Source organism: Musca autumnalis, unplaced genomic scaffold, assembly GCF_047663935.1.
Source record: "Musca autumnalis isolate F117 unplaced genomic scaffold, ASM4766393v1 scaffold_4, whole genome shotgun sequence".
NCBI lineage: Eukaryota > Metazoa > Arthropoda > Insecta > Diptera > Muscidae > Musca > Musca autumnalis.
Window position 1 is genome coordinate 147,132,238 of NW_027411977.1, and position 20,446 is coordinate 147,152,683.

The following is a 20,446-nucleotide window of genomic DNA, read 5'->3' on the forward strand; positions in this document are numbered from 1 at the left end:
TAGTTTAAAACATATTACCTCATTTCTGTTAATGAATTAACAATGTTAAACAAATACAAAATTGAAAAAAGTTTAAGCATGGTTTTTGGACCATTCCCTTTTGTGTATGGGCACTCCTAGTATTTTGAACGCAAATGTATGTATTGACCAAATCGGTTACTCGCTTCAAGAGTTATCGTGCGCACAATTTTTCCTAATGGCCGATATATATGAAGGAGTGGACCGATATGGCTCATCTTCGAACTTAAACTAAGTTTGGATAAAATATTACTAACGCCAAACTTTGGACCAAATCAGTTCAACCGTTCTAGAGTTATCGTGAGCGCCATCCAGACAGAAACACATTTCGTCCAAACATACTTGGGGTCTAAAGGCACATTTTGCCCGTATGAATTTTTCGAATTTAGTCTGGAAGGTACCCGAAGGAGTGGACCGATATAGTTCATATCCGCACCCGAAATACATCTGGAAAGAATGTTAAAGTTTGGACCAATCGATTGCTCCCTTCGAAAAAAAAAACGGAACTTTTGTGGGGGAGGCATCCGAAAGAGTAGACCGATATAACTCATCTTCGAACTTATACTAAGCTTGGGCAAAATATTAAGAATGAAATTTTGTTGAAACCAATTGATTGCCGATAAAAATATCGAGACTTTTCGGTTATGTATTGCTCTGTTCCCGAAACTGCAAGAATCTACTAATTTTGCTATTTTTCGATCTTATAAAGGAGTAGTAAATCGTAGTAAAATTTCTAGATTCTTGATGGTTCTGGATCAGAGCTTATCGTAACGATTGTGGACATTCCAAATAAATGCTTATCGTTTGCTAATAAATTTGATTTGGATTAAAGCGTTAAATGGGTTGAACTTTTGTGGAGTAGGTACCTGACGTCATTGGGCAACATAGTCTTGGGATTTATCTTGTTTTGGAATCCATTCTCTACTAATTGTAGCTAAAAACCAATCCTACAAAAAATTGTGAAAATCGGTCCGGTTTTTATATGGCTATATAGGGCTCAAAATAATTAAATCGGCCAAATATGCATATTGGAGCTATATCAAAATCCGATCCGATTTTAACAAATTTTTGAAAGAATTGTTTTTTAGCCACAACAATGAACTGGTACAGTTTTTTCATCGATTTGACCGTTGGCCGCATACAAATTACTATGGAAACAAAGATCGCCCGTGTGATACGGGTCAACGTTAACTGATCGCAATAAAGTTTTATATATAAGGTTTTTGGATCAAATGGAAAAAATTAGGGGGTAGAAGTTCCAAACAAAAAAATATGTTTTTTGGGTCGCCCTAATGGACATGCCCCCGAAAAAAACTGTACCGCACAATGGTTCAAGAAACGATTTTCCGGGCCAAAAATCAAAATTTAGTTTTGTCACAGATATTTAATTTCTATATGGTATTCGATAGTAAACATATTGAAACTAAGAAAACCAAAAAAATTAGATCAAAATATTGGAAGGTGCGGGCGTGGGGTGCCCCTAAAGACGAACATTTTTCCCATGTTTGAGAAATACGTAATTTTTGCAAACTTCTGGAGAAAGAAATAGCTATTTCTCGGAAACTATAACAGATATTGCGCTCATGGTTTTTTGTAAAGTAGATAAGACTGTGGACTTTAAAAATAGCTTAAACAAATTACCGTAGCGTTTACACAATATGAGCTATTTGATTTTTTTCTCAGCTACTACATTTTAGGAAATTCCAAATTTAGTGGACTAGAACTTTTGTGGAACAACATTGAACAATGTTCTGTGTCCACAGAAAGATGCCCAAGAGTCTCCTCTTTCAGCCCATATATACTTTTGTTCCCGCCCAGTTCCGTCCGTTTAACATTTTTTTAAATTTATTGAAATTACATGGGTAAAAATGTGTGTTTTTCATACCATTTTCCATATAAATTACAGCTTTTTTCCACAAATTAACATTTGTTTGGAGTATATGAGTTATATACGTTTTAGGGCAAAACCAATAGCTCTGCGTGTTGCGTGTGCGTTCAAAAATACAAAAACAAAATACATGTGTTTGTTGTTGTTTTCAATTTGAAATACATGTATTTTGTTTTTGTATTTTTGAACGGACACGCAACACGCAGAGCTATAGGTTTCGCCCTTATGAATACCCAAGGAGTAATTTTTTAATTTTTGAAAAAAATTTAATTTTTTTTTGTATCAGCTACCAGACTGAACTTGGCCGCTTTTGATTCACCGGAAAGCTGACTGTGTTATCTGTCTAACAAATTGTGAAAATATCTCTACCCGTTCAAAAGTTACAGAATTTTGACCAGAAAAAACGATTCTGAACCACTGTGTACCGTCGGGATGGGAAAGTTTGTGTGGGACGTACCTGACCGGTATAGTCGATATTATATCCTGGTCAATTTCTTAAGAAATATTACAATGTGCGAATTTTGGACCAATCGGTAATTTGAGGTTATCTTGCGCACCATTTTAGGGAACATTTTTAAACCTTTTGTGTGGGAGGCACCCGAGGGAATGGGCCGATATGGCCCATCTTCCAACTTGATATAATATTACGAAGGCTACATTTTGGAGCAAATCGGTTGATCCGTTCGACAGTTATCGTGACCTACATATTTCTTACAAACATAGATCTGCTTCAAATATGGACTATATCGGTCCAACCTTTTGGGTACGTCCCACACAAAAATTCTATATTTTTGGCACAAGTGCAGTTTGGGAATACTTCTCGGAACGTCTTGTATTTGTTTTGTAACAGCTTGTGCTCGCGGTCCCTTTCACAGCAGTACAATTTATCCATACTTCCTCAGATAATGTCCCAAAAGCTCTATATAATCCTGCCGGATGAGCACAGTACGCAAACTTACGAATTGAGTATACGATTGGTCAGAAACTTTGCATACCGCAAAATTTCTTCCAAACGCTATGCTAAGTTCTAAGGAGGTCTATTTTGGAAAACATATTCGGGTAATTCCTTTATAAAAGTCCCCAATTTTTGCTTGAGTGCAGTTTAAGGACTGTTCGATCGTTTACAAAATTTTACCAAAATTACTTTTTGTGATCCTGTTTACAGCGATATAATGTTATTCTTGTGTAAGTTCATGCTTCCTGACATAAAGACCCAAAAGCTCTAAAAAAATCCACGGTGACCAACTATAGTGCCTGATGAGCACGATAACTATCGAATGGAGTGATTTACATTGATACAACTTTTACGGACCCTAATACTTCTTTCACACATTAATCATGTTCAAGTATGGACCACTCCAGCGGGTACCTGACACACAACATTTCAAAATTTTTTGCAAATGTGCAGTTTAGGGACATGACATCTTCTATCAGGTGTAATTCCATACTGACGAAGATAATTAACCTAAAGCTGTAGAGACCCTACGGCTACCAACTAAAGTGGCTCTTAAATAATGTCCTAGATTTGGTCCAATCTTTACCCATCGTAAATGCCATTGCAAACTTATATGAAATTCGAAAATGGACTATATCGACCCACTTCTTTCGGTACATACCCCATAGAAGTACAAAAGTTTAGGCTTAAGAACAGATTGAGACCTGTCCGCCGATACATTTTAAACTTTATTTTGGGTAATACCATAGACAAAACAAAGTACAGATGGCGGAATGCTCTCACTGAGTATGTTCGAATTGAGTGTGGTGACCAAGAAACTCAATATGAGCGCAAAACCTAAAAACAAATGGTCTGTTCCAGAAACTGCAAGAAGCTACTACTTTTTACTACGATAACAATTTTTCCTTTATGTTATCGAAAAAAATAGTAAAAATTAGTAGATTCTTGCAGTTCTGGAACAGACCAAAAATTAAATTTCAAATTTGAAATACATCATGGTATAAGTAAAGAGGTAGATTTAAATGAAAAAATCTATAGAACCCTTGTTTTTCTTGAATTCCTAAAACTTCAAAATAAAAGCAACAAGTGGGTTTGTTTGCAATGCATTTTTGAGCATTTTATAAAAAACGCGAAAAATGAATATAGAGTTAACTTTTCTTGACATAATCGAGTTGTGAATATGATAAACTGATTGTTTCAATGCAAATCTCACCAATTTCTTTCATACAAATCGTCTAAAAACAATTTTAAAAATCATTGAATTTGATTGTTTTTAAAATTGTTTGGCATATTATTCAAACACCACACACACATACACAGTTTGGTTATATTGTTTTGAAGTTTTAAGCATATTCGAATGAAAAAATTTAAATTGACATAAAGCTTTGGCTAACCTTTCTTATTAAACCATGAAATACATGTATTTTGTTGTTGTTTTGAAAAAACGCACACGCAATTAATTAGGTTTTGCCTTAAATTGACAAAAAAAAATACAAATTGAAGCGTTCAGAGCACACTTCGATTAACTCCATAAAACAAAAAGTTGAGAAAAGCAATGATGAAATGTATATTGTTTTTTTAAATTTCCCTGATAATATGGATTCAAATATATAATGTAGAATGCATAATAGCAGGTATAGCTTTCATCTAACGGTATATAAAATAAAATAAAAACAATAGTCAACAAACAATCGTTAGTAATGTTGTGGTAATGGTGGAGTTAATCGAAGTGTGCACTGAAAAAAGTAATAAAGTTAGGTTTTGAATTTTTTTATTAACGAAAAACTTAGTTTTATACACATATATTACAGGTTTCACATAAAAATTAATGTTGGCAGTTCGGTTATAAAACAATATTTGTAATTAATTCATGTTAGCTTTATGTTAGCGTCATTCTTCATGGCTAGGTTTACGACGTTTTCGACGTATGTAATATACGTCAAAAATGTATGTTATATACGTCATAATTTTCTAAAGGCCATCTATGGTTTCAACAAAAGCCGAAAGAGTATTGCATGTACACGTTGCGAGCAGAGCTACATTTGAATGTGGAGTTAATCGAAGTGTGCACTGAAAAAAATTGCATATTATTCAGTGGTCAATAAAAACTTGTTATTTAAAGGTGCTCATCTTTATTATTCAGGAAAGATATTATAATCGTAAATAGATATGGCGATATCAAAGGCTTTGACACTAAAATCTCAAATTTTTCAAAAAGTGGAGTTAGTCGAAGTGTGCACTGAGCGGCTCAATTAATAAATATCTTGTTCTGTCAAAAGACTACATTGGGTTAGTTTTTGATGGGAACTATATTCTCAGATAAAAATATCCAAGAAAATATTGAAATTTTACCTAAAAATCGTCTTCGAACTTTTTTGAGTATTCGGGTTTTTTGGAAGAACAACCCTTCAAAAGTGTTTTTTTTCTAGAAAAACGTCTTCCACGTGGCACGAAGTGCTATAATTGCCTCCTGAAATGGGTAAATGTCCCCACATACAGCATGTATGTACGTACATATGAACATATGTACCTATGTATCTCAATAAATTCAAAGATACTAATAAACACTTTCCTACTTATGTAATGTATAATTTATGTATGTATGTATGTACATATGTATTTTTACCCAGGGATCAATATGATCGCATCGAATTTCATTTCCAATAAACATATCTAAGCACCATCTCGATAGTGGAGAGGAGGAAATTTGAGTGATGTACATATGTATGTATGTTGAAGGTGTGAAGTTTGCATAGTAAAACCATAGGAATGTCAGTAAAAATTTTGTCTTTCCCATTTTTGTCGAGGTTGATATTTCATCCATTCGATGTGTTGAGGGTTCAATGAAAGAAACGCTCGCTCTTAGAGATAAACACATTTATTTTCTTCGGTGATTTTTTTTATTTTTAGAACAATGCAATGCATACATACATATCCACCAACAGCTTGATGGTTCATCGACTTAATACGAGTATCATTGAATGGTCGGTCGTCTCGTCTTGTCGCAGTTTCAAAGGCACATTTTCTCCTTGAGCGACGTTTTGAACTTGGATAGCATATACGATATTTTTACAGTCTTGTTAATAAATATTTTTAAAGAACAAGTAAAAAAGTATCCGCCGGGCTTTGCCGATAGAGACATACTCTCAGCCTGTGACGTGATGAAGAGAAGCAAACACAGTATGGGTTGTTTTTCCAGAACATTAATGTTGTAATTGGTACTGCGAGAACTATGCGAGCTAAAAAAATGTATTCTCGAACACGTCTGAACCCGTTCTTAAGCCTAAAAGTTTGAACTTTTGTGGATGAGGTACCGGCATAAGAACAGATACAGCCCATCTTCGAAATTGAAGAAAGTTTGAAAAAACGATTACGATGTACAAAAATAGGACCAAATTAAGACTCCCTTAAAGAGTCAGTCAGTATGGACTAACTTCTGCAATATGAACCCATAGGACTACCTTCTGCAAAAATTTCAATACGATCCTAGACATGTCCCTAAATTGCACATTAGCGAGAAATTTATAATTTTTGTGTTGGAGGTACCCGACGGAATAACCCAATATAGTTCATATTGGAACATGATTAAGGTCTTGAAGAAACATTACGATGCGCAAAGGTTAGACCAATGTCAATCACTACTTTCTATAGTTTTCGTGACCCATCAGATACTTTAGTTTGTCATAGGGGATTTTTTAGAGCTTTTGGACTAATACGAGGGTCACTCGAAAACTTTCTGGCCTAGGCAACTTGCAGTGTCGCCAGGTGTCATTTGACATTTCTTTTTTTGGAAAGTTTGACAGTTTTTGCCTAAGCGTACTCAGGACAGTTTGACATAAGACCAAGAAGAAATTTTACGAATTTTGGACCAAATGGAATGATCCGTTCGAGGGTAATCATGCGCCAGACCTTCGCGTACCTCCCCCACTAAAGTTCAAAATTTTTTTCGAAAATGGTGTGCACATTAACTCTCGAAGGGGGTAATCGATTCGTTCCATATTTTGCACGTCGTAATATTTCTACCAGTCATAGATCAAATATGGATTATATCGGTTCACTCCTTCGAGTACCCCGCCTTCCAACAAAGTTTCGGAAATGTGTAGTTTAAGATGAGCTCCCAAATTGCCTTGCATTTTTGCAACAACTTTTATTGGCTACCAGTACAAGTTTTTTAACTAACAGGTCCATACTCTCTGAGAAAATGAACCGAAAGCTGTAAGAAACTTTTAAACTGGATGCTGTCCATCCGTCTGTCTCTCGAACGGAGTAACATACTGGAGATCAGTCCACTCCTTCGGGGTTCGATCCACTATCCTTCGGGTATCTCCAACTGAAATGGTGCGCTTGATAACTATCGAAGGGAGTACTTAATTTGATCAAAACTTTGCGCACTGCAATACTTCTTAAAAATATATCATGGATGAAATAGGGTCAGTCCTCTCCTTCAGATACCTCCCACACAAAATTTCCTATTATGACGAAGCTGTTTTTTCGGAGGCAAGTCCATACCTCTAGAGACAATGTACCAAAAGCTGTAAAAACCCGGCTAGTCCCAATTAAAATTACATAGTATCCGATTTGACCGACATTTTGCACATGGCAAAATTTTTTTCAAATATGCATCAACTTCCCAGATTGTTGCACATGGCAATTTTTTTTTTTCAAATATACATCAACTTCCCAGAGGATCTATATCGGACAACGTCTTCGGATACCTTCTCCACAAAGGTTCAACATTTCGCTAAAATGCAGTTTAAGGACTGTCTATAGATCGCTTTGAAATTTTTACCCAAGGCACTCCCGCTGATATGTTTTTCGTGGGCAACTCCATGCTTTCTGAAATAATGATCCGATAGCTCTTTATTCTGCGCTGACCAACTAAAATGGCTGGTAAGTGCGATAAATAAGGAGGGACTATGTTCAAAAAAGACTATGTTGGTCCATTCCTTCACCCAGCAAAAAAGTCCTCCCCAAGGGCATGTCGCACTCAGTTTCTAGTTATTTTATGACCACTAGAATAACTAGTTATTCTGTGGCCACTAGAAGTTGAAAAGTAAGGTGAAAAAAATTCTATTTTTAGAACAGTTGATGTAGAGAAATTATTTTTAATTTCATCACATTTCTTAATTTTATTTTACTTTATTTTATTTCGGTGTCTGCCCGAGTTGAACCCACGAACCCTCTGATTTCTAACCAAAGACACTACACACTGTGCCATACACACGAATATTAAGGGTTGCTTAAGAACTTAAATGTGCAGTGCACATGTGCACCACGAAAACTCGCGTGCCGACGGTGAGCGTTGAACACACAACCCTAGGATTTATGGTCGGACACACACACTGTACCACCGTCCTCATTACTTAGTGAGTAGTAAAGTAAGTAGGTTTGCCTTGTAAATTTTTTAAGACGTAACCCATTACTTTTCAGATTACTTGTAATGCGAAAAGAATCTTGTTTACATTACTTTACGTTAAGATAAATACCGAATTACCCGAACAAGGCCACAAACTTCTGAGTACCCTCTTTATACATAATTTTTTGGGAAAAAATACGTGTTGTATAGTCCGTATACGATCTGTCCATAGACCGACTAATACTTTTTTACTTGTTAGAGGTATCTGTATTTACCAATCATTTGGCTCAAACAAATGCATTAGTTTATCGAATCGAATGTAGGTATTTAAAAATAATTTACATTAAACACAAATAATCATTCACGACACTCTATAGACGGAAAAATTTGGTTTTTAACATGCAATTCAAATCGAAAAGTAGACTTTTGCTTCGAATTTGTATACATACCCAGCAAAATGTTCGATGCCAAAGATGACATTCAATCATGGGTGCAAGTGATCTAGCATGTCATCTTTTTAGCATCTTCATCGATGAATTTTATATGAGCGTGGACCCCAAAAGATGACGTTCTTTTCTGGATCCTAAGCATGTCATTTTCACCAACCCCTTGGCATGAAATTTTCATGTCTTGTTTGGAAAATGGAAATGCTGTATTGAAATATGGTTTTCATGAAAAACAAAACTCTTTATTAATTCAAACGAATTCATGAAATAGCTACAATTAATTTATCAGTTTAGTTTTTCAAAAGTTTACATCCAAAATTGCAATGTAATCACCACCGCTGCAACGCAAAAGATTACTTGCTCCGTTCTCCGCAACTGATATTCTTTCATCTTACAAAAGGTTTTTTCAATTATCTTCCCATCACCAGTTCAGATTTCAACATGGACTCCAAATGCACTCCTTTAAGTATTTTTATTTCGTAAATTACTTTTATTTTATAATTTTGTTATTTTATAACAACATTTTGGTAATTTATACTCTTTTGTTTAGTGACGGAAATATGTAGGGATCTACAACCCGGCTTGCTTTAGGGATTTCTAAGAACAAAATGTAACGAACGGGGAGGAGAGACTTTTTATAGAAAATACCATTTATGCTTAATTAATTTATTTTTAATTGTTTCTTTCCAAAAGTAGTTTCTTCTTTATTTTCAGATTCTTGTTCCTTTTCGTTTCGGACTTTTTTTTCAAATTCCAAGAAGCGAGATTTGATTGATTTCATTCTATGTCAGATTTAGAACAGACAAGGGAACTTTTAAAATAGCAATGTGTGCAGTCCGATTCTATTAGGTGTGTCTTTTTACGTGATAATTTGTAATAATTATTACGAAATGTTACTAAATGCTGTCTTTTTACACAAAAGTTCAGTAAAAGAGAGCGAAGTGAGAGAACAAGTTTGACAGTTGTTTGCTGAGAAATTGCTAAAAGTTGCTGAAAGAATTTTTCCCAGCAACCTTTAGCAAGTTCGATCAGCTGTTTTTTAATCATCTGGAAATGGTCAGCTGCTCAATGTTTATCTTATTTTTTGTGGAAAAATACTATAAATATTACGACTCAGGTTTATTTATTGATTATTTTATTAATATATTAATTATTTTTTTATTTATTTTGCTTAAAATTGAAGAACTTTATCATTGCTTTGGAGTTATTTTTTCTTTCATGCATTGGCCCAATGTTTTTGTTTTGGTTATCAACTGTTATCTTGCTAAAGTTTACTAAATGCTGTCTTTTTACTTTTTTCTCTATTTTCGTATCAAGGAGTAAAATCTCTCTTACTCTCTGAAAAGAAGTTGCTGAATAATTATTACTGAAAAAGTAAAAAGACACAACTATTTTTAGCTCGATGGTTGGGACTTCATATAATACCAATTGTTTAGAAGTTTTAGTTGTTTGATATGCAGGAAATGTAAGACAACATCACGACGACAGTTCTAACAACTTTGGTCTGTTCCAGAAACTGCAAGAATCTACTTTTTTTTACTACGATAACAATTTTTCCTTTATGTTATCGGAAAAAATAGTAAAAATTAGTAGATTTTTGCAGTACTGGAACATACCAAAATGAAAACAAACAGGTGTGTAAATAAAAACACAAACATCATCTCTATTGGATCGATGGAATGGGTACAAATGCTGATGAAATGATCGGATCTTTCACGACTTCCTTTGCATTGGTTCAAATCCTAATGAAAAGATCGGATCTTTCACGACTTCCTTTGAACCAATGCAAAAGATGACATGAAATCACGTCATCGCAAAGAACCCCTTCCGTCAAATTTTGCTGGGTAGTTTGTAAGGGACTAATAATAATTTTGCACCCAAAAGGTCCGTAGAGGCCACCACTGAAAATGGTTGGCATGCAATCAGAGATTACCCTCGTTTGTGGCAATGTGTCATTCGAACAAAATTCGAAGTTAATACTCAGATGTTGTGTTGTTGTTGCTGTTGTCTCTCTTCTCTTCCTTACTTTTATTTTTCATTTTCTGTCTGGAATCAAAGTTTGCCGGTAGGTACAATGACCGGTTTCTTTTTTTAGCACACAACGTTTGTATTTTGCGGCGAGTAATTTAGCAATTGTTGCCTTTTCTTTTCTTTATCAGCTGTTTGGATGGTTTCATAGCATACTGCGTTATACACGTTATATACATTGGTTCAGAGAGTATTGTACATTAGGGTGACCCAAAAAGAGAAAGATTTTTTTAAAGGCTCATCCTCTAAATTGTTTCAATTTCATGCAAAAACCTTAAAATATGAAATTTGATGGTTATCGGCTAACGTTAGCCCGTGACCCCTGAGCGACCTTTAATTCCATTGTAATTGTATGGAACCAATGGGGAATTTCCACGAAAATACTCTAAAGGCCGCATTTATGTTTATATCGATAAATATAATTACCAGTTCATTGCTAAAAAAAAGACTATAAACATTTTAATATTACCTGTATTATAGAGCCCAAATTGCCTAAAATTCGCCAAATATGCATATTGCAGCAATATCAAAATCTGACCCGATTTTCATTATTTTTTCAGGATTCGTTTTTTAGCCACAACAAAGAACTGGTAATTTTTTTTCATTGATTGGACCATAAGAAGAATTTTTCTGAGAATTCAACAAAGGATTTTTTTGAAAGACTCACCCTCTAATTTTTTCCATTTCATCCAAAATCCTTAAATATGAAATTTTATAGCGTTTAGCGCTCGAAAACTTTAAAGGGTGAACCTTTAAAAAAGAAAAAAAACGAGTAAGAACTACGTCAACCTTCAAAAAACTTTTAATCTGGAAGTACTTTCATATTGGGAATATACCAAAATATTAATCAATATTGATCATTCCCTTCGGGGAGCTTTTCTATCCATTGAGAATACCAAGTTACAGTTACTACAGTAGACAAATCATTCATTTCGGTGAGATTAGGTGGCTAAAATATTTAAAATATCGAGAATCGGGCGGTATCGTTCTGTGGGTGCGTGACCTATACTGTCAAAAAAGAGTAAATACATATTTCATCGGTGAGATAATGTGGCTAAAACCTTTAAAATACTGAGCCTTGTGATAATGAGGCTAAAACTCTAAAAATACCGAAAATCGAGAAGTTACGTCCTATGGGGGACGTACACCTATACTTACAAATTTCAGTGAGAAATCAAATACCAAGTTTCAGCCATATCGAACAGGTAATCTGACTAAAACCTTTAAAATACAGAAAATCAGGAGGTATCTTTCTATGGGGGCTATTTTCAATACCAAACATCCTAGGACTAACTTCTGTACCAAATTATAATGCTCTATCTTAAATATTGCTAGCCGTATCTTGATTTCAACAGACAAACAGACGGATATAGTTATATTGACTTAGAAATGAATGCTGATCAAACTATCGATATTTTATAGGGTCTCCAACGAAATATTCGTCGTTACAAACGAAATGACAAAATTTATTAAATAAAAAAAAATACTCCTCCTGTTTCTTTTTTTTATCACCCTAATAAGTTTTTCAAAGTGGTTTTTGATTTCCTTTCTTTTTTGCTGTGTTGATCATGCTCTTCAGCAAAACATTTCAATATACTTTCAAAATTTTTTGACTAACGATTCTAGAGAAATCGCTCCTTGCAAAAGTCGAAACCTGAAAGAACTATATGCAAACAAATACTCATAACTTTATTAATATTGGTCCAAATAAAAAATTTTTTTCTGTATTTTTTGGTTTTTATCAGATATGTAATAAAAAATAGAAAAAAATGCACAGTGGATGCAATTTTCGCGATTTAATATTTAAAATCAATTTGTATCAATGATTGTACTCTTCAATTTTCTTGAAGTTTTGTGTATTTAACTACAATCAATTAAAAATATTTAAATCCTATTTGGTAGTGGGATTCGAATAATTACTAATTTTCTTAATTCGTTAAAATTTGTCCTTTATATCAGCGTAAACTTTTGTAATTTTACAAAAAAAAAAAAAAAAAAATAAACTAATAGTTGCATTTATTAAAATGTTTTTGCTTTTTATTTAGGAATTTATCTAAAACGTCATTTTTCAATTTTTATTTTTTTTTAATGAAAGTTATTTCTTTTTTTTCAAAATCGAAAAATGAAGCAGTTTTTAAGATAAATTCCTAAATAAAACAACAAAACGAATCTTAACAAATGCAACGATTTATTTTTTCTTTTTGGTAAAATTACAACACGGTGCGCCTTAACTAATTTTAAATGAAAGGTGCTTACACCTGCGAAGTTTTTGCTGATTCCGAAACTACAATGTTCATAGATGAGAAAAATAAAAAAACGAAAAAAATCGGCGGAGGGATTTTCAAATAAATCGCGGTCAAAGTTCAAATTTTTAGGGCTTTATTATGTTTTCACAATTTTGCTCGGAAACCGTAAGCCCTATCGAAATGAGACAAACGAAAATGTTGTAGCTGTGAAAATTCTCTACAAGATTGACCCTAATGTTATTTTCGTAGGTTTTACCATTTTTGAGATATAGAAGTTGAAATTGGGACAATGTACTGACTGTAGCCTCTCCTTATAAAACAATGTCATAAAGGGTGCACCTTAAATAACTTTATGTGAAAACCACTTACACCTGGAAAGTTTTTGCGGATTTTGAGACAGCAATGTTCATAGATGAGAAAAATAAAAAGTAAGAAAAAATCGCTGGAGGGATTTTGAAATAAATCGCGGTCAAAGTTCACATTTTTAGGTATATTGTAGGGTTTAATGATTTTGCTTAGAATCCGCAAGTCCTATCGATATGGAGCTAAAGAAAATGTTGTAGCTGTGCAAATTTTCTAGAGGATTCGCCTTTATGATTTGTTCCCAGTTTGAACAATTTTTGAGATAAAGAAGCTCAGTTTATATTTTTAGGTTTTTTGTTAGGGTTTCGCGATTTTGCTTGAATACGGCAAGTCTTATCGATATGGGACCTGAGAAAATCCTATAGCTGTATTATTTTATAAGGAGGCGATACAGTCAGTGCATTGTCCCAATTTGAACTTCTATATCTCAAAAATGGTAAAACCTACGAAAACAACATTAAGCCCATGGGACAGCTTCGCCATCGATATTGGACATTCACCAACGGACTCTAACACTGTAATTTACTATACTTCCTCCTTAGATATCAACATTATGCAGAATAGGAACATGTTTTCTATTGAATAATCAAAATTGATTCTAAAATTCACAAAAAGAACCAGATTCTAGAACTTAATTGAACTAGGTACCTTGAATTTAGGTACAAAAATCATAATATTACTAAAACAAGATACGTTTAGGATTATATTTGATTTTAACTTCACATTATGGTGTGGTATATCTATGGCATAAAGAATTTAAGATAAACATGTCAAATTTCTAACATTAACCCACCACACCCCTATCATGGCGAAGGCGCCCCACCCCTTACATATTTCATAATATTAATAAATTGACATTTGTAATTGCTTTTGTCATGCGAATTATTGGGGTTTATATTCTTCAGTAGTTGTCTTCTAACGGTATAAAATATGTTTTTTGATATCACAAAAGGTAAAGAAGATATCACAAAACATACCTACCATAATTATTTTTCCCTATACCCTGAAAACACAAAACAGCGTGCGTCCGCTATCGTACCTATGACACAACTGCCAGATCTTCATTGAACTGATAGATCTTCATTGAACTTACAATTTTGCCTTTAACGGATTTTTTCTAGCACTTGTTGTTTGGGAGAAAATCGGCGCTGGCGTAGGCGCCCCACTGGCGAAGGCGACCCATGTTACCATATATAATTCTGAACTGACTTCGATAAAATATGGTACACTTATTACTGAACCAAATTCAGTCACAGATTCCAAATTTCATCAATATTTTACAAATATAGGGTGTTTGGTGCAGCAAATACGTGAAATCGTTCGAAAATATATATGGAAGCTATATCCTAATCTGATCCGATTTCGATATAATTTGGCACATTTATTTCTAGACCGAATTCAGACACATGTCCCAAATTTCATTGAAATCGGACATACATACATATATATTGTGTTTGAGGCAGCAAATAATGGTAGAACAATATAAGGTAAGAGAAATACCCAGCTGATTGAACTGAGCTGTAATGTTAGTGTCAAATTCCGTACGATATTTTATATTTTTATTTCTAGTTTCGATATATATTAGGGATATATATTTTTTGAGGAAAAAATATATCATTCAGAAAAAACTATTTCCCGTAAAGACTTCTTCATATCAATGATATTCTGTTAAATTTGAAAAAAAAACTAAATCCCTAATAAACATGGGCTTGATTTCAAAAACAACAGAATCAAACACCTTCTCCTTTTTCATTGATTTTCCCGCAATCCCAAACATTTTTGCAAGAATTCTACTTTTTGCGAGAAATTATCCATTTAGTGCAATGATATATAAAAATGCAAATTGAAAACGGAACGAATTTTCATTCATGTTTTTCAAAATATTCAATCAAAAGTAAAAAATATTTGTCCTTATTTACATTAGGCAATTTTCCTTGCGCCAATTGTCAGTTTGTTGGTGAGAGAGGGTGTAGAGAGGCAAAGGGTTACGATATGCCTCACCTCTCTCTCTCTCCTTCAAACTGACAATTGCTGCAAGGAAAATTGACTAATGTAAATATGGACTTAGTTTTTTTTAATTCCAATAATTTATAGACATTTCCTTCTTTGATTTAAATATACCGATGACACTAACATTACAAACAAAAACAAATTTCTATGTGGTTGTTGTTGAGTTGTATTTGTTGTAGTATTTACTTTGCCTTGTTTGTTCTACCATGGCAGCCAATATGTTAAATCGGCCGAAAATATATATGAGACCTATATCCAAATCTGAACCAATATATACATAATTTGGCACATTTATTTTTAAACACAATTCAGTTACACATATCATATTTCATCGAAATCAAACATATATAACGTGCTTGGTGCAGCAAATATGTAAAATGGGCCGAAAATATGGCACCCATGGTAGAATCATTACAAGGTAGGGCATAGCAAACAGCTGATTACAATTTTTTTCTATTGGTTTGCTTATTCTTTCAAATCAGTATAAACAAATTGTGTATGTATGTGTATGGTTTTGAAAAATATGACAAAATATTTTATACATATTATAATTCAGTCGAAATGAAATTTATTATTACAACATTTATCATTTTTATTTATTACAACATTGTGATGAAACAAACTTTTGAACATATGCAGGAGCTGACTCTGTAAAGAAAACTTAGCCTCCCATTCATTTTTCGCGTTTTTAGTTAGTGATCCAAAATATCAAATAAACAGTACAACCTGTTGCATATTCAGTTATGGTAATTCTGACAGAATAAGCAAATACACCCAGGCCTTGTTTTTCACAATTTTTTCGAACCTGACCTACCTTCCAAAGTATTGTACCATGTATGGCACCTATATCCAAATCTAAACCGATTTCGATAAAATTTGGAACATTTATTTCTTGACACTATTCAGTCACACATTCCTAATTTCATCGAAGTCGGACATATATGGCGTGTTTGGTGCAGCAAATACGTGAAATCGGCCGAAATTATATATGGGATCTATATCCAAATCTGAACTGATTTCGATACAATTTGGCACACATTCCAAATTTCACCAAAATCGGACATATATAGCGTGTTTGGTGCAGCAAATGCGTGAAATCGGCCGAAAATATATATGGGAGCTATATCCAAATCTAAACCGATTTCGATGTAATTTGGCACATTTATTTCTAGACCGAATTCAGTCACACATTCCAAATTTCACCAAAATCGGACGTATATAGCGTGTTTGGTGCTGCAAATACGTGAAATCGGCCGAAAATATATATGGGAGCTATATCCAAATCTGAACCGATTTTCACCAAAAACAATAGCGTTCTTCCTATGGCTAAAAAATATATATTTCCCAATTTTCTGCAGTATCGGACAATAAATGCGAACTGTACGTTGTGAACGGGCGGAAGGACATCCATAAATCGATTCAGAAAGTGATTCTATGTATATGCCTAGAAGGACCTATGGGTCTATCTCGTTTCCTTTTGTACGTTACATACAAATGCACAAAGGCATAATACCCCTTACCACAGCGTGGTGTAGGGTATAATAAAGGAAATCAAAAACCGCTTTTTTGTAAAAATGTCCGATTTCATTCAGAATTCCCCATATATACATAGGTATGTACATACATATGTACGTATGAATGAATATAAAAGCAAACACTTTAGTATTTTCATAATTTCTTATGAATGTGATATTTTAAAGCTTCTCTCATTCGAAAGATAGGGGGCCTATTTCTGTACGTCGATTCGTAAATGATTGCAAAAGAGAAACTACCAAACTCCGTTGTGTTTTCTAATTTATTATTTGTATCAAAACAGAGGAAAGGACATTTCGAAACGTTCAATTTTTCTTATTAAAATCGAACAGGCTGTTAATTTGTTAAATGCTTTAAAGTCCCAATAGTTAGAAAGAAGCGCCTAAAGTTAGTGCGCTTTATTATATTAATTTTCTAAAAACACTGCATTTTATGTAAAGATACGTTTAATCTTAATATACCTATGTATGTGGGTACACTGTGTGACGTTATGTTACTTACATACATACATACATATATGTACATATGTAAGTTCATATGTTTGTATTTGTGAACCGGCAAAATTCCAGTCCGTTTTCCATTGAAACTGGTTCTCATTTTGCCGGCATTATTATTTTTACATTTTTCAGAATCATTGTTGTATGACACCTTGCTCATTTCCCCTAGGGACAAACGTAAATACATATGTATGTAGGTACATTCATGTCAAGATAACAAGAAAAATTCTCTTCATAGATTTGCAACTGAAATGCAATGAAACATATCGTATAAGATATATTGAAGAAATTAAGTAATCCAGTATAGAAAATACCTAGCAAATCGTTTTGAATGCACGACCTGTGAATTAATCATCAAATCTAAACCGATTCTGCACAAACGAAAAGCCCAATGTTCACCCCAATTGTGAGTTTGTGCCACATGGAGCTAAGCAAAAATATGTGAATTTGTTGCCGGTTATAAGAGAAGAAAAACTAGTTTTCATTTTGCCGGTATCATTATTTCGTACACTTCGTCTGGGTTACTTGGGATATGTTGTTGTTGTTATTGTTATCGTCTTTTTTTGCGCAGTCACTTTGTGTCTGTCTTCTCTTTTGAAAACGAGTTGTAAAAATTTTCAACATTTTGTGCTGAACTTGAATTCGCATCTGAAAATGTATTTAAATTCTCGACATACAACATGTACATACTTACATAGAAATGTATGTACATATGTATGTAAATTGTCTGTGGCTAATGAATATTCGTAGGTCTTGGTATGTGGAAATTCATGTATTTACTTAATTATATATGTACATACACACTGCATACATAGTATGTATGTACATATGTATATACACGCGTACCCAGTAAATCTTTAAACGGGACAAAATTTGAACTTTCTGATACGCAATATTTATTATTACATCCATTAGGGGGAGCTACCCTGTAGTGACTTTATAGTGTATTATATGATGACACTTTTCTAAGATTCACAATCCAAACATATACCTATTAGAATACATATTTAATTTTATTCTTGGACGCTATAAGGGTTACTGCTCTCCCTTTTGCCCAATCGCCCAGGGACAAACAAAGCAATTGCGCGAGAACTGGATCAGAAAATCACGGAAGCAGTCTTTTTAAGGTTACCGTCGCACAGATGAATGTTTGGACTAATCACAAAGCTGGAATATACAGACCAAGAAACCCACTTTTTCGAATTTAACTTGCAAACGAATACCGGCATTCTCATTGACGACCTGTAGATATCTCTTAAGGGCTATAATTTAATTCCGGAACATGAGAACTCTGAGTGTCAATGTTTTTATTTGTTGTGTTGTGTTGTGCTACAGGTGCGCACAATGCACAATGTAATGTGTTTTATGATGGAAAGTTGTTTACCAAAGCTGTATATTTTCGCCTATCCTATTCTTCCTCTTTATCGAGGACGTTATATGTGAAACACCAATCTGTCAAAAAGGTACATATCAAATGGCAAATACATGGTTCCCTAATCCAAGCAAAGCAAATGGATGTGTGTTCTGAAATCCGGAAGCGTAAATTACAGAGTTTTCGGCATGGTCTTTGTCGTTATGTCAGAAATATGGCAAAGCATTGGAATCGGTTTGTCCAAAAATATAGAAAAAGTAATACGGAAGCCAAAATTAGATCTATGGTATTAACTTAGATATAAAGGCCATTTTTGGGTGTCATTCCTTTCGCGCCTACCATTCATTTCAGTTGGTCACCATCTATATATAAAGTAGAAAAATGTTTGTATGTTTGTTTGTTTGTTTGAAATTTATGGACTCAAAAACAGCTGAACCGAACTTGCTGAAATTTTCAGGGTATATTACTACATCGCCTGAAAGTAACACAGGCTACAAAAAGTTTTGAAATTCCGCTCTGATCCGTAGATATAGCATCAGAATCGGAGGTACCTCCAAAAAATATGAACTTTGTATGCAAATATCTATAGAACGGTTACAGATACAGTCTCCAAATTTGGAATGTGTGACGGAATTTGGTCTATAACTAAATGTGCCAATATACATACATATGTATATCGAAATCGGTTCAGATTTGGATATAGCTCCCATATATGTTTTCGTCCGATTTCAAGTATTTGATGCACCAAAAACGCTATATACATATGTCCGATTTCAATGAAATTTGTGTTACGGAATTTGGCCTACAAGTAAATGTGCTGCGGGGTAGCGAAGCGCACCGGGTTCAGCTAGTATAATATAATTTTGAACCATTATATCAGGAAGCTTGAGCACGAAAAACATAATATCGCTGTAAACAGGACCACAAGGAGTGGACCGATATGGCCCATTTTCCAACTTAAACTAAGTTTGGGCGAAATATTATGAAATTCAAAGTTTGGACCAAATCGGTTGCTCCGTTTATGAGACATCACGCGTACCATAATAGTGTTAGTGTGGGGAGGTACCGGAAGAGTGGAAATGTTACGATGTGCAAAGTTTGGAACAACCCAGTACCCATTTCGGAGGTTGTCGTGTGCACCAGCCACTACATATGGTGGCCGTATGGTTTTTTTAAGCTTCCGGAACATACGCTCCATACTATGATGGAAAATATGAAAAAGTAGATTATACACTAGCGATCATCTGAATAGGTTTGATTTTTTTTCTTTTTATATGTTAAGGTATCTTCTGATGTGTTCGTATTACAGATCGATACTATTCAGTTTTTGAGAGTCCTATTCTATGCCAACATTCCCAAGAAAAAACTTGACGGTGTTGCCATATTTTCGGAAAATATCCCAATTATAATAAAAAATTTACAAAAAAGTGTCCAATTTTTGCGATCATCAGAATAGATTTGAATCAAATAAAATTGAAAAATTGTACTATCCATGCAAATATTGCACAGTTTTTTGGTTTAGTTTAGTAAAATGGAACATTCTGATAAATCCTACAACAAATTTGACCCGCTTTATTTGGAACGTGGAAAGGCATGAATATAGTTAAACGTATCGATATGCAACGATTGCGTTGGCTAGGCCATATCATGAGAATGAGCGATGATGAACCCGCTAAAAAGGCGTATGAATACATGCCACATGGCGGTGCACGCAGAATCGGCAGGCCTAAGCTT

General features: G+C 34.1%; 1 long non-coding RNA gene across 1 annotated transcript in view; it reads left to right on the plus strand.

Annotated features, from left to right (window-relative positions):
- The window catches only part of LOC141404324 (uncharacterized), a 30,623-nt gene that overhangs the window by 3,322 nt on the left and 6,855 nt on the right, over positions 1-20,446 (plus strand). The gene's annotated exons all lie outside the window — the stretch shown is intronic.